Source organism: Limulus polyphemus, unplaced genomic scaffold, assembly GCF_000517525.1.
Source record: "Limulus polyphemus unplaced genomic scaffold, Limulus_polyphemus-2.1.2 Scaffold917, whole genome shotgun sequence".
Taxonomy (NCBI): Eukaryota; Metazoa; Arthropoda; class Merostomata; order Xiphosura; family Limulidae; genus Limulus; species Limulus polyphemus.
The window spans coordinates 189,747-203,228 of record NW_013666527.1 but is presented as its reverse complement, the minus strand read 5'-3'; the positions used below and the strand labels follow the sequence as shown (position 1 = coordinate 203,228).

The window sequence follows — 13,482 nt, the reverse complement described above, 5'->3', positions numbered from 1 at the left end:
CGCTCGAGTTTTGGATCTTATTTTAAATGTAATAATAAGCTGCTATGCTTGGTGTCATATGAATAGGATTAGAACTAAATGCTACTAGTTAGCTCGGTGTGTTAGAATGTAGAAATAAAATAGATTCCAGACATATGATATTATAGCCACGTATAGAAAAGTTTCTACAGACCAAAACAATGAATTAAATGTCCAATTTTACCACTACTCTACGTAACATACATATATAATGCCTAAGAATAGTATAGGTGTACATTCCGCAGGGCAGGTTTTTACCAAAAAGCTTCAAAACTAGGTCATGCCATTTATTACCAACAGGAAACTCACGTGGTGAGTGAAAGTTCATACAGTTGCTGCCAGGAGTGGTCGGTAGAGTGTTACTTGACTGCTAGTTTCCACTAGTTTTCAATAAAACATATTTTTTCACTCATATATTTTTTTATTTTGATAAGTGCAATAATAGTATTTTTACTTCTTAGGGAAAAAAATATTCCATCTTATTTTGTACTACACTTTTCTAAGAAATATCCGTTTTATTGTTCTCAATGATGAGTATTACTTAAATTATTTCTCGTAATTTCATATTCAAAGTTACCAATACTTTATTTGTTTATATATATTCTTTCTTTAACATCTCACACCTTTTAACATACTAAAAGATGGAGAACTATTTTCAGTTTGTTTAAACACTTATTGAGATCAAAGATACATTTTATTATTAAAAGTAAACATTTGGTTTAATTCAATAAATATCGGTGACGAGAAGTTAATGTGAATAAGCACCACAGTAGTTATTATATTCTACTTGACTACTCATATGTACCTATTCACTCTTTCAAAAACTGAATATTATATTTGAATATCAATTATAAATTGACTGCGTTTAGGCACTTTGTTTAGTAAATACACATTGGTACATTCATGGTCTGCTGTCAAATAACATACTGTTGTTTCCTCTTCGGTAACAAAAGTTTCAAAGAAGGTTGAAACTACGTCAATATCCGAAAAGAAACTATTTCTGAGAGACATTCCTATTGTTTTTTGTTTTTTTTTAGTATAAGTATCATATTATGATTTGATGTTGCCTCTCACTTAAATTCTGAAGAAACATTTCAATAAAAAGTGTGTTTGGTTGGAGATTGCTGTAGATGCATCTGTTTTAGAAGCTTTTGGACAACGTTTAACGCTTTGAAATGTTGTACAAAAAATTTTTAAAGGCAGATGTAATTCACAGAAGTCTCCTGTTAAGTAGTTTCCTCTGTCTAAATTTCTTCTTAAGTATAGAATATTTTGTTCTTATGCTTTTAGTGCTTTATATAAACATTTCTTGACGTGCTTTAAAAAAAACAACAACAATAAAGCAAACATTCGTATTTCTTACTAATAGCAAAAAAGGTATAATGCCAGACAAACAGATATCTTAATCATTGATAGATTCACATGGACTTTACTAAATATCATTCAGTGAAATCGAACTCGGGGGAACGGATGAAGATAATATGATGAATGGGAAAGGATAGGGAGTAGCTAGAAATTTGGGAAACTCAGAAAGCTTCCTCGAGCACCATATACAAGAGGATGTATACATATATATATATTTAAAATTTAGTTATAAAAATAGTATATATATATATAGAGAGAGAGAGAGAGAGAAAGAATGAACCTCCAAAAGTATTATATCTATTATTTTTGATTATATTATTGCGGTACCTATGTTTCATTTTATATCTATTTTGTTAATATTAAAATAAAGGGAATTGTCTTTTCTGATATGTTGGGAATCTTATTATTATTTATCTCTGTACTTTCCAAAATTTTCAACAGGTTTCCAACTTCTTGGTTTACCTGTTGTTTTTTTCTTCTTAAATTCAGATGAGCTTTGGTTAGAAATAACAACTTTCGTTGTTCCAGAAAGATAGCTCTAACTTTCTAATGATATATTTGATGAAATAGACTCAACTAAAGTTTTAGTAAGAACTTATAATGTTGTCAGACTTTTCGCCTTTGAATCAGTTGTTTTTACATACTTAGTATCGTTTGACTACAAGGTGGTGGTATGTCTATAGTGATTGTGTCTTGGAAGATAGCTGTGATGGAGGTAAACCAGTTGTCTACACGAGTTTTGGTTTGCATGCGACTTGGAATACTTAATGAGCTAATAAAAATAGATCAATGCAACTTTCCTTTGCAGTAGAACTTTTTGCAGGTAATAGTAAGCTGCTAATAACGTTAAACGTGATTAGTCGAGATAACATTATCCACAGAATAAATTCTAAAAGAAAAATTTTTAAAAAGTAGTGACGAACAATAGACATCAATCATTATGGTTTATACGTGGCTTCAACGGTAGAGAAATAGGTTGGCAATTGCCCTAAGGCTCAAGTGTATGGGAGCCCGAAAGATCCACCGAATATTATGCAAGTTTTATATTAAAAGAAAAAATATATTAAAGAAAACTGTAACATAATATCTGGCAAGGATGAATAAATAATATGACTCAAGCAAGTTTTATCTCTATGTTCTATAGTCATATATATATATAATGAGCAAGCTCTCAACCTCTCCCTTGGAACTGTTTTTATACTAACTGGTAACTATTGCTTGTTGTTAAGCACAAAGCTAGCAGTATAAGTTCCCAGACATCCCGCTGTGGGGGGGGACTGGTAACTAAAAAGCACTATAGTGAATGCACATGAATAGAATGATCCCCAAAATAATAATAATACATCATTTGTCATTTCAGCAGTAATGAGATACAATGTTATATACATAAATACAACAACTGAGAGTTATTTACGATAATTCCAGCAATATTGTATATTTATATAAAACATCCAAAGCTTGCTAAATGAATACTGAATGTGAAGATAAAAACCAGGTTTAATTATTACTGCTGGTTTTCATTAATTTACTTTCTTTGTGAATTTAAAGCAGAAGGTCTGATAATGTTGTGTTAAGATTAAGAATGCTGTAAAAAATGTGTACACAGTGTCACCTCCAACTTGTCAATGCTCGTTTATCTTTGCTTTGGTGTGACGGAATCAATATAACGAATTCTAACACCTAATTAGAGCTATAGGCTAGCATTATTTCCTAGATTATTTTTAGACTATGGGTGAGTCGTGAGGCATTAACACAATTTTTCATTAGAATTATTTCGACTGCGCATTAAAAACATAATTTATCTCTGTGAACTACAGTCAAATATCAAAAGTTTTAAATTCATGTTGGTTTAATCCAAGACGTGATTGTAGTAAAAATTACTTTCTGAAACTATTAAGTACAGGGAACAATAAGAAGAAAGATATTTAATAGGCCTAACATCTGTGACAAAAAGCACATTAGACTGCAGATGATTGAAACAGTATTTCACATATATTTCTCATCTGCCACAAGGCGATACCCAGAAGGCTTTCATGAGAGAAGAAAGTTAGTAGGAAACGTTATTATAGAAGTAGTATAAGAATTATGAAGTAAAGGTTTGAACGTCAAAAGCTGGCAAAGCATTATAAACCATTAGGCCAACCATTCGTGAAAGAAATCATGTTAGGCTGCAGATGGTGTTTCAACATTTAGATTAATTTGTTCATTGCAAATTACAGATCAGACTGTGTGTTTAAGATCTATTTACTGGATCCCAATGCTTCGTCAGTTTTTGGCATTCAAACCGTCACTTAACAACAGGATAAATTCGAAAATTTCTAAGCTACAAAAATTATGTTAGTTGATTATGTAACAGAATAAAGGATGTGAATTTTTTGTATGTTTTCAATTTTGGGAGAAGGGTTAGTATGTAGAGAAAGAACCCTCACGAAAATACTGCCCCAGGACCTTTCTGACCCTTGCTACAACACAGAGTGGATTTAATAAAAGAGAATTGGGAAAAAATTGGATTTTTTGACACATATTTCAGGTTAATGGGATGAACAGAAACAAAATGGCAGACGATTACTTTATGTTTGGAAAGGGTGCTGTTGTATAAAGAACAACAACAATAAAAGTTTTACATATGCAAACTAAAGTGCAGTCCCCGTCCCGCAATGGTTTTGACTTTTGCACCAACCAAACTAAAATATACAACAAACTATTTCTCACCCTCAAAAATGTAGATCAAGATGTCAGATTTTGATATCTCAATTTGTTCTTGAGTTTGACAGTTTTTGAAAATCATAATTTGCTACCATTATAACTAAAGTGGTTGACCTTCCGTGTGACTTTAGCTTCAGAGTTACTTTTTGCCAAAAGTTAATCAAGTGTTTCTTGGAGGACACTCAATTTTTATATCAACCCGAAAATGTTTCGAGTTATGAATTCGACCTTTTGTGTGACTTTGACCTTCGACTTAGATTCACCAAAAGTTAATCGCTTGGTCCTTGGAAGATGCACAGCATTTTTTACCAAAAGTTGATTAAAATTAGATGAAAACTTTGGACTATTTAAGAATTGTATATGGCCTTGTTTTATTCTTTGTACAAGCTTCATAATGCATGAAAACAATTTCGTCTGGGGATACCCTTAGCGTCAGACTGACCATTGTTATTGCGCTTGTCTTGTTACATCAGCTGTTATTATTTTTTATGATTATACATAATATAAAACAAATCCACCTACTGATTTTGTTTACGGAAAAAATATGAAAAATAATTTATCATTATTATACATAAGAATAAAATTTGAATAACTGATTAACATTAAAAGGAAAAAAAAAGATAAATACACAAATCAAATAAACAGATCTAAACAAGCTACTATATCGTTTTACCTCATTATGCTTACATAGGTTTCTTGCTCTATGACCCCTGTATTTCAAACCCTCATCAAGTCGTACTGCTTATGTGTTTTGATATGTCATTGATTGAGTTGTTATACATGCTAAAATGACTTTTTTTGACAATCATCTTATTTAGTATATGCAATAATATTTTTTGTACGTAATAGCATCCTTTCCGGAAAATATTTAAACGTCTGCCATTTTGTTTCTGTTGGCCACTTTGACCTGAAATTAATTTCAAAATATTCTATTTTTGCTATGTAATTCAATGAGATACTACTTGAATATTAATTCTTATACTGACTTTGGTAACTGATCTTGCAAATCCTCCTTTACTCCTTTGTATAAGCTATTCAGGTTCGATTGTTTGTGTTTTTAGTGCAAAGCTACACTACAAGCTACCTGAGATATGTTTCCAAGAGGAGTCGAACCCTGATGTCTGCAAACTTGCCGTTGACTCCTCGGGAAACAAGTTGTTCAGGATTTATGTCTTGGGAGCGTCGTGCAAAAACAACTTGGATCTATCCTACGATAATCTATTTTGACAAGTTTGTAGGCCTATATTCTAAGTCACATATTAGACTTATTATTTATCTACATGATGTTAGACGTGTTACATCTAATAGATGTATAATAATTTTTGCTTCATTGTTGCAGCAGTTCTGTTAGAGAAGTTTAGGATCCCTTCGAAACATTTTCTTTCCAAAATAAATTCATAGGGGCTAAAGACGGTGAAGTTTGGTGTTGAATGTTTCAGCCAGGAAATTATTAACCACGAGTGTTAATGATAATGTAAGTCGGTTAAGGAAAGAAAGCGTACATCAGTAAAAGTTTCTTACAGCCTGGAGACTTGTGCTGTATATATAAACGTTTCCCAACTGTATATAGATACAGTGAGCTCTGTTGATGTGTTTTCAGTTTATGAATATAGAACAGCCTTCTTTTTTATGGAAGTCTACGATATGTCACAAAGTAGTATTTAATCGTCAACATTATATTATGCCTGAATATTTTAGAAAACATCTTAAATATGCACTTCTTTGCGCGTTTATGGTGCAATATAAAACTCATTATTTGGAAACCTAAACAGTTGTATCTAACCAAAAATAACTAAATAAAGTGGTCGTAAAAATAAACGTAAATTAACTGTAATAATTAAAAGTATTTCTCTGAGCTGTGCAACTATATTAAGTTAAACGTTAGCTGTTCAATCACATACTTATTCTAACATAACATAGCATGTATATTACAAATGTTCGCCATTTACATATTCCTTGAAATACCACTACAATAGTAATTTATTATTTCTTTTGATAACTCCTGTATATAGACAATTTCTACACGAAAAGATTCAGCCTACAGACTCAGAGGTGATTAATTTATTATTTTAATAGACTTACGGAAGACCGTTCAAAATGGCAGCGTATAACTAACAGTAGTTGTCATTTTGTGATTCTCAAAATACCTCTTTAGAATCGACATCAAAAACTTTGTCTTTTTCGTTTTTTAAGCACCAACTACTTAATGCCTAAGAAAATATTTCTTAATTGCCTTATCTTACAGAGAAACACTGACATTGAATTTATCTTACTAAATAATAAGACACTTTGAACAGTTAAGTTAACGAATTAGCACCTTATGTCATTGAATTTATCTTACTAAATAATAAAACACATTGAACAGTTAAGTTAACGAATTAGCACATTATGTTTTACCCTTAACTTCTGAAACACTTATGTTTATTATTCAGATTCAAATCTTTAACTCGGCACCCAACGCTCGGAACATTCGAACACTTGTTATGATAATTCAGACTTTGAACACGGAATCCTAACTTCGGAATTCTGGACCTTTAATTTTGAAAACTCTTGTTGAAGATTAAGATACTGAGCTTGGAAACGTACCTACCAGAATATAGTCTGATTACTCAGATCTTTGGATCATTACTTTTGGGAACTTGTGTTACGGATACAAACCTGGAACTCTGATCCTACCATTTGTTTGCTTTATACTTATACTTATAATATAATGTTTAAAACTTCAAACCTTCACAAGCAATTACACTATAAGTTATATTACGACCTTCACCCACATGTGATAATTTACTTTTTACGACCCGCAGTTCAGTTATGGCTGTGTTAGAAACATAAAGTTGGAACATGACTTTAAAATTAACCTCTAAGCTTATTATAATATATTACACATAGCTTCTTATAATAATAATAAATAAAACCAGACTACTCTGTTTGAGCTTGAACTTACTTATAGCTATGGAGGAAAGCAGTTAAAGCACGTGGGATAACATATGTTATCGTGTTGGAGTAAGAACGAATCAAAATTATGAAATGTAATAAATGAAATTCGCACAGTTATGACGTTTTTTACTGAATGAAGTATGCAACATCATAAAAGCTTTACAGTTAGTTGCTATGGTGATAAAACCAGTGTTAATGCTTACATATATAAGTTGTTTATCTAATTGCTTTACTCAATAAGAAAAAACAACAACCTTACAACATACATTGTTATTATTGTTTATTAATTTACAGCACTCACCTCTTAGCTAGTCGCGTGATAGATATTTATCCTAATCTGCAAAAAAATCCAGTCCTTGGGAAAATCTTCTGGTTTTTGTAATAAAAAAAATCGTAAATTAATTCCCGACCCCTAAGTCTGTAAATAGCGACCTGTGTAGTTGCAGTTCTAAGAGAACAACAACGTTCTTGAATTGTTATACTCCGAATGCCTCCAGAGAACGCGAGCAGGTGCCAACTCCTTGTGCTACTAGACCCAATTCAAAGCAGACAAGAACAGGTAACTTTTTTTAAATCGTAGACCTGGCCGTCTCGACCACCTGGCCTCGCGCTGCTTGAGATAATAAGATGGAAAAGTCATTGAGGTTTACGATTTTCCACATTTCTACTCATTAATAATAGTTTCTTGGAGTTAAGATAAATCCTGTTAAAAACAGGAAGTTAAACACACAAAATATTCTCACATTACTTCACTTTCATAATATTATGGAAATTGCCTAGGATTAAACATTAGATAAATCAAAAAACAAAAACACATTAAAGGGTTACAATTTTATTTTTATAATAATTTAATTACATTCAGATTCGACAATTGAACGTATTGCTCTGTAAAAGTTATATTATTTTCATCGATTCAACTTTTCCATGTATTTAGACATATCGTGAATTATATATTTGTTTATGGAAAATCAGAACTGTGTATTTATTCTCAAAAATTTTGCGCCAGTTTTCTTTTTAAAAAAGCGTTCTAGCAATTTCTTTCAAGTGTAATCTAAGTCACGAAATGTAACTATTTGTTAGCACATTAATGCATCTACCGTGACTTTTAGTGTTCTACATACGAAGCTGTCGCCTACAGTTGGTATTTTTGGCATGGAAATAATTTTACTACAAACTACAAACAGGTTTCATTAGTTTCGTGAACCGGTTCACCTAACCACCCTGTTTTTTTGAAATCCCAGATTTGTGATAGCCATGATACAATTCTGAGGCTGTAGAATCGGTTGATATAAAGACAGATTAGAAAGTTAGAAACGTCGTTACAACAAACTGCGTGGAACATGTCTTTACGTTGCCCCAGAGATAGGCTGGCAGTGTAGCTGTATGTTTGCTTATAGTGCAACTTTTCTGTTCTGTCTGGTAACACAGTTCGTCAGTTGTGCAGAGATTTAGAAAAACTTGAAGAAAAACATATTACATCCAGAAATGTCTTTTATCTTGCTGAGGATTTCAAAAACGGATCCTTTCATTTATAAGCGAGCACACAGGACTTCTAGGTTATTATCCAAATGCTTGCTTGGAATGACGAATACACATTAAAAATGTGTGTTTCACACAAAACAGTGTTAATTGTTACATAATACAATCTCCATATAAACCTAAAACAAAAGACAATGCAATAAAAATCGTATTGTGCATAATTCGTGGTTATTATTCATCCAAGGAATTATTCAACTAAATATAATTTACATATTCAATGATAAAATTAACGAAGCAAACTGGATTTTACAATCAAAAGCAAAATTAATTTTGCTTTTGATGTAAAAATCAGTTTTGCTTCATTCAGTGAGGATCTTTGGTATTTCAAATGTAACCGATTTAGGCTGCTTGATTGCGTAGCATGCCTCCAAGTATGTTTAGCTATCGCTTAGCTCATTAAATCAATAATAGCCGTCAAACAACTCAAAATATCGAGTAATATAAGATAAGCAAAGAAAAACATATTCAAGGAAACAGAGACTTGTTATTATCAGAAATAAGTTGTTGTGGATGGACAACAAAAACTATTCCTTATTTGTTTCAAACTTGTAGTAATTTCAACATATAATTTACGTTTTGTTTTTTGTATTATAAAGTGGTTCGTTATGTCAATTTGTTAATTAATGCAGTCACTTATTTATACCAGAAAGTTCTTCACAAAAGTGTGTATACGCGATGATTTTAGTTATTCTCAATAAAAATAAATAACTCTGTAATTACACCGAGAATACAAGGCGGGTGTAGAGAAACCACACAAATGATACTGATATAGAAGCAACCATAATACTAGTATAGTATATAGTGAGGTTGGACGATGTTATAATATAGAATGGAGAATTTAACTCTGATATGATATGGAGCATGACAAAGATGTAAAGTATAATTGGGGAAAGATTTTACAAACAACTTAGTACTGACTCAATATAAAACACTAACGAAGGACCTGGAAATCCTGGGCTTAAAATTTAAAAAAATTATATAAATGTGGGCGTGGATCGTTCCCTTCCACTACTTTGAGCCATAACACATGAGCCTTTCGTCTAATCCAAAGGTATCCGTGCAACGCCCGGCATTAAATTCATCTTCGTTTGGCGTCGGCTTTACGTATTTTGTGACCACCTTTCTTGCTCATTGAGCCCTCATTCACGGCATTAAGGCGGTAAAGCTTAAATGGATGTCCTACTCCAACCATTTGTTTGATTGTTTATCCAGTTAAACTCGATACTTAGGAGAGTCAGCCTGAGTTCCTCTACCAGACTGTATCGACATTTATTCAGCCAGTTCTTTAAAACAACTTGTGACACCAAACAGATGGAAAACTTTTGCTTTATATGTAAAGATGATACAAATGTAGAGAAGCATTTCTTATGGATGCAATCCAAGTATCAATCATAGAGCAGATGAAGTAAACGACACGAGCTAAATTTAAAAGATAACATAAAAACAGATGAAGTAGAAGACATGACAAAAACATTATATTAAATATGGTACAGATGAACTAAAGACTATAGATCGGGTGAAAATAAAAGTGATGGACGATATAATAGAGAAAATGGTGCGGGTATAGTTCGTGTGTTGTAGTGGACACAATAATCCTGGTTTGGTAGAAAGTCTGGAAAAGATGAAATATATAACGTTGTTTGGTGTTGTAGGAAACATAAGCCTAATGGAATAGAGAACACGAAACAAATGAAGCTACGAATGCAGTACGAATATCGTAATAAATGTGGTTCAAATGTAGATGAGAATGAGTGCGAACACTATATTAGTGAGGTAAAATAGAGCACATATTAGATTAAGTATACAAGAAAGTAGTTTAAATATACTGAAGAACGAGTTTCGGATATAGTGCTGAACCCAGTACAAGTGTCGCATAAAGACCATACAACGAAAAACAGAGGACACAGCTTAAGATACAGTAGATAATATGCAATACAAATAAATACGACATGTTACCATCTTTGTAGTGTACTATGAGATACAAGTAAAATATGAAATAATACTGGTTTAGTATTGTACTATGAGATACAAGTAAAATATGGAATAGTACTGGTTTAGTATTGCACTATGAGATACAAGTAAAGTATAGAATAACACTAGTTTAGTATTGTACTATGAGATACAAGTAAAATATGGAATAGTACTGGTTTAGTATTGTACTATGAGATACAAGTAAAATATGGAATAGTACTGGTTTAGTATTGTACTATGAGATACAAATAAAATATGGAATAGCACTCGTTTAGTATTGTACTATGAGATACAAGTAAAATATGGAATAGTACTGGTTTAGTATTGTACTATGAGATACAAATAAAATATGGAATAGCACTCGTTTAGTATTGTACTATGAGATACAAGTAAAATATGAAATATTACTGCTTTAGTATTGTACTATGAGATACAAGTAAAATATAGAATAGTACTGGTTTAGTATTGTTCACTGAGTGGACAAAGCAGAGAAGAAAGTACGGATTTAGTTTATTAAATTAGTGGAGAGGGTGAACAGGATGAAGGCGAAGAAGAGGAAAAAATAAAAACATGGTACCAGTCTAGTAGAAATAATGAAATAGATTAACCCATTGACTGTTGATTCGCCGTATAGGGTACGGTCCGCCGCCGGTAGTTGAATGCGAGTGTGCCGTATACGGTGTACGCATTACAAAAATTCCGCACGCGTTTAGAGCAGTCGCAGTCACTGAGAAAGAAATGTGTCTGAACAGTAAAGAAGACTACATCTTTTCGTTTGTAGTACGGAGCATGTTTTGATTCTGTAAACATTGTGCAAGTTTATAATTCGGTGCATTATTTTATTTTCGTTTTATTAGACGAGTTTTGTTTGTTGCGCGTAATTTGTTATACTAATTCAGAAAGGTGCCAATGCTGAAAATATAAGAAGTCAAACTGTCTTTTACTTACTCACTACAAATGCCACATTAAACTTTCCCATGTTTTATTTATTCACATTATCAACGCAATCGGCCGTTTTGAAGAATGTTCAACTCTGAAGTTTTATTGCTGACCTTTCTAGGATACATTTTTGTCAAAAGTCAACGGCCTATGTGTCTTCAGAAAAATGATATAAACATTAAGTTTTCTCTTAGTTACGCTCTGCTGTTGATGTCTAATAAGACTGTATGATTGGGTGAAAACTAGGTCGTTCGTATATGCTAAGACTTGGTGTGCTAAGAACAGGAAACGTGGATAGAGCCAGGAAAAAGTAGGTCAGTCGACTGTGAAATTTACTGAAACTACAGTAGAGAGTATTGAAACATGGTCGAGACTCGTTGAAACAAAGGGTTGTAGAACAACACGTAATTATAATTAGTTTTAAGGCTTCGAAGTAGACAAGTACAGATACTTAAATCTCCTTCAACAGTCGGTGCCTATTGTATGCTTTGGTATTCACCATTTATATATGCAATAAAATATCAAATTACCAGTTTAATTACTTTGGTTTTATTTGGTGTCACGAAAATGATCTCCTGCGTCAACTGATTACCGTGATAACTGTCCGCCAACAAGTTTTCGCTGCAAGAATTAATTGCAGACAACGAGTTGGTAATATCCGCTTATCATCATCAGAGCCGAAACATTTGCTTGAGAAGGTTTTCTTCCTCTGATAATCTCTTGCTAAATCGTTCCTCGATTTTTAGAGATGCTTTTTATTTTCCATTTCGCGTTTTTATTTTTTGGTACATTTCATAAGCATCGTAACAATAACACATATAGACGTAAGTTAGCTAATGAGTCAGTAGCAGTCCAAGTACAAGATCAATATCAAGGTTTACATAAACAAGATGTGTTTTATTGAAAACATAATGAAAATAAAATTATGACGTCATCTTTGTCAGTTTTTTTAAGCTCTAGATTTTATTTTCTTTGACAATAAAAATGCAGCTGAGGTTCACAGCTGATATTCCCTCTGACAACAATCATGCATTTTTCTGTCTTTGCTTTTTTTTTTTTACATTATTTTCCACCCAACGTTTGCTGTAATATGACGTGTTTTTCGCATTAAATTTTAATCATTGTTTTTTGTTTATGAAACTGAGTAATAAGTAGTACGAAATACGGCAATGTTAGTTGTTTCTATAGATCTGTTCTTTCTTTGAATTGCCTAATCCCAAATACTTCAGTTGGTTTTAAACTTTGCATTTGTGCACAAAGCTTATTCAATAGTTGTTGTTTTTTACTTTGGGTTTTAACTATTTGTGGTTATATTTTGAGATACGTGATACATGTTTATAACCTACTTAATGATATCAAATTAATAGAGATGAGCACTGGTTAGCTAGTCTACGTTCTATAACTTGTATATCCCCAACAATTTCAAAGGGGTAGAGTAGATTTTAGCTGTGATATAACACTTTTCGACTACAGGCTCCTGTTATATTTACTCTGATTAAAAAGGATAGTTTAGTTAGACCTGCGCACAGTAAGGCTAGGTTTTATTATAAATTAGTTATATCTTTGAAATAATAACAAAATGAATAAGGATGAAGTAATGAATGGCTAGGCTATGTTATAAATCATATATATCACAGAATTATTTAAAGGGAAAAGTTTAGTAGGGGAGAAGTGCCGTTTGGCTAGATTATTGTATGAATTAGTTTTGCTAAACTGCTTTATAAATTAGTTATATTGTCTGAATTATTCAACGTGGTAAGTTTAATAAGGAAAAAGTGGTATTTGGCTAAACTACTTTATAAATCAAGTATATCTCTGAATTATTTAAAGTGGCAAGTTTAATAAAGAAAAAAGTGTACTTGGCTAGAGTATTTTATAAATCAGTTATATTCTCTGAGTTATTAAAAGGGATAAGAATAGTAGGGAAGAAGTATAAATCATAAATAATCTATGGCCTTCAAAAAGTTGACGACTACATGTTTCGATGTAACGTCGAAACATGTAGAG

At 32.1% G+C, this 13,482-nt stretch overlaps 1 protein-coding gene across 1 annotated transcript in view; it reads right to left on the bottom strand.

Annotated features, from left to right (window-relative positions):
• LOC106461223 (oviduct-specific glycoprotein-like) overlaps window positions 1–406 on the bottom strand; it is a 25,698-nt gene extending 25,292 nt beyond the window's left edge. The window contains exon 1 of the mRNA XM_022388077.1: window positions 328–406. The gene's annotated coding sequence lies outside the window, so the exon portion shown is untranslated. The remainder of the gene's footprint in view (window positions 1–327) is intronic.
• Between the last annotated feature and the right edge of the window lie 13,076 nt (window positions 407–13,482).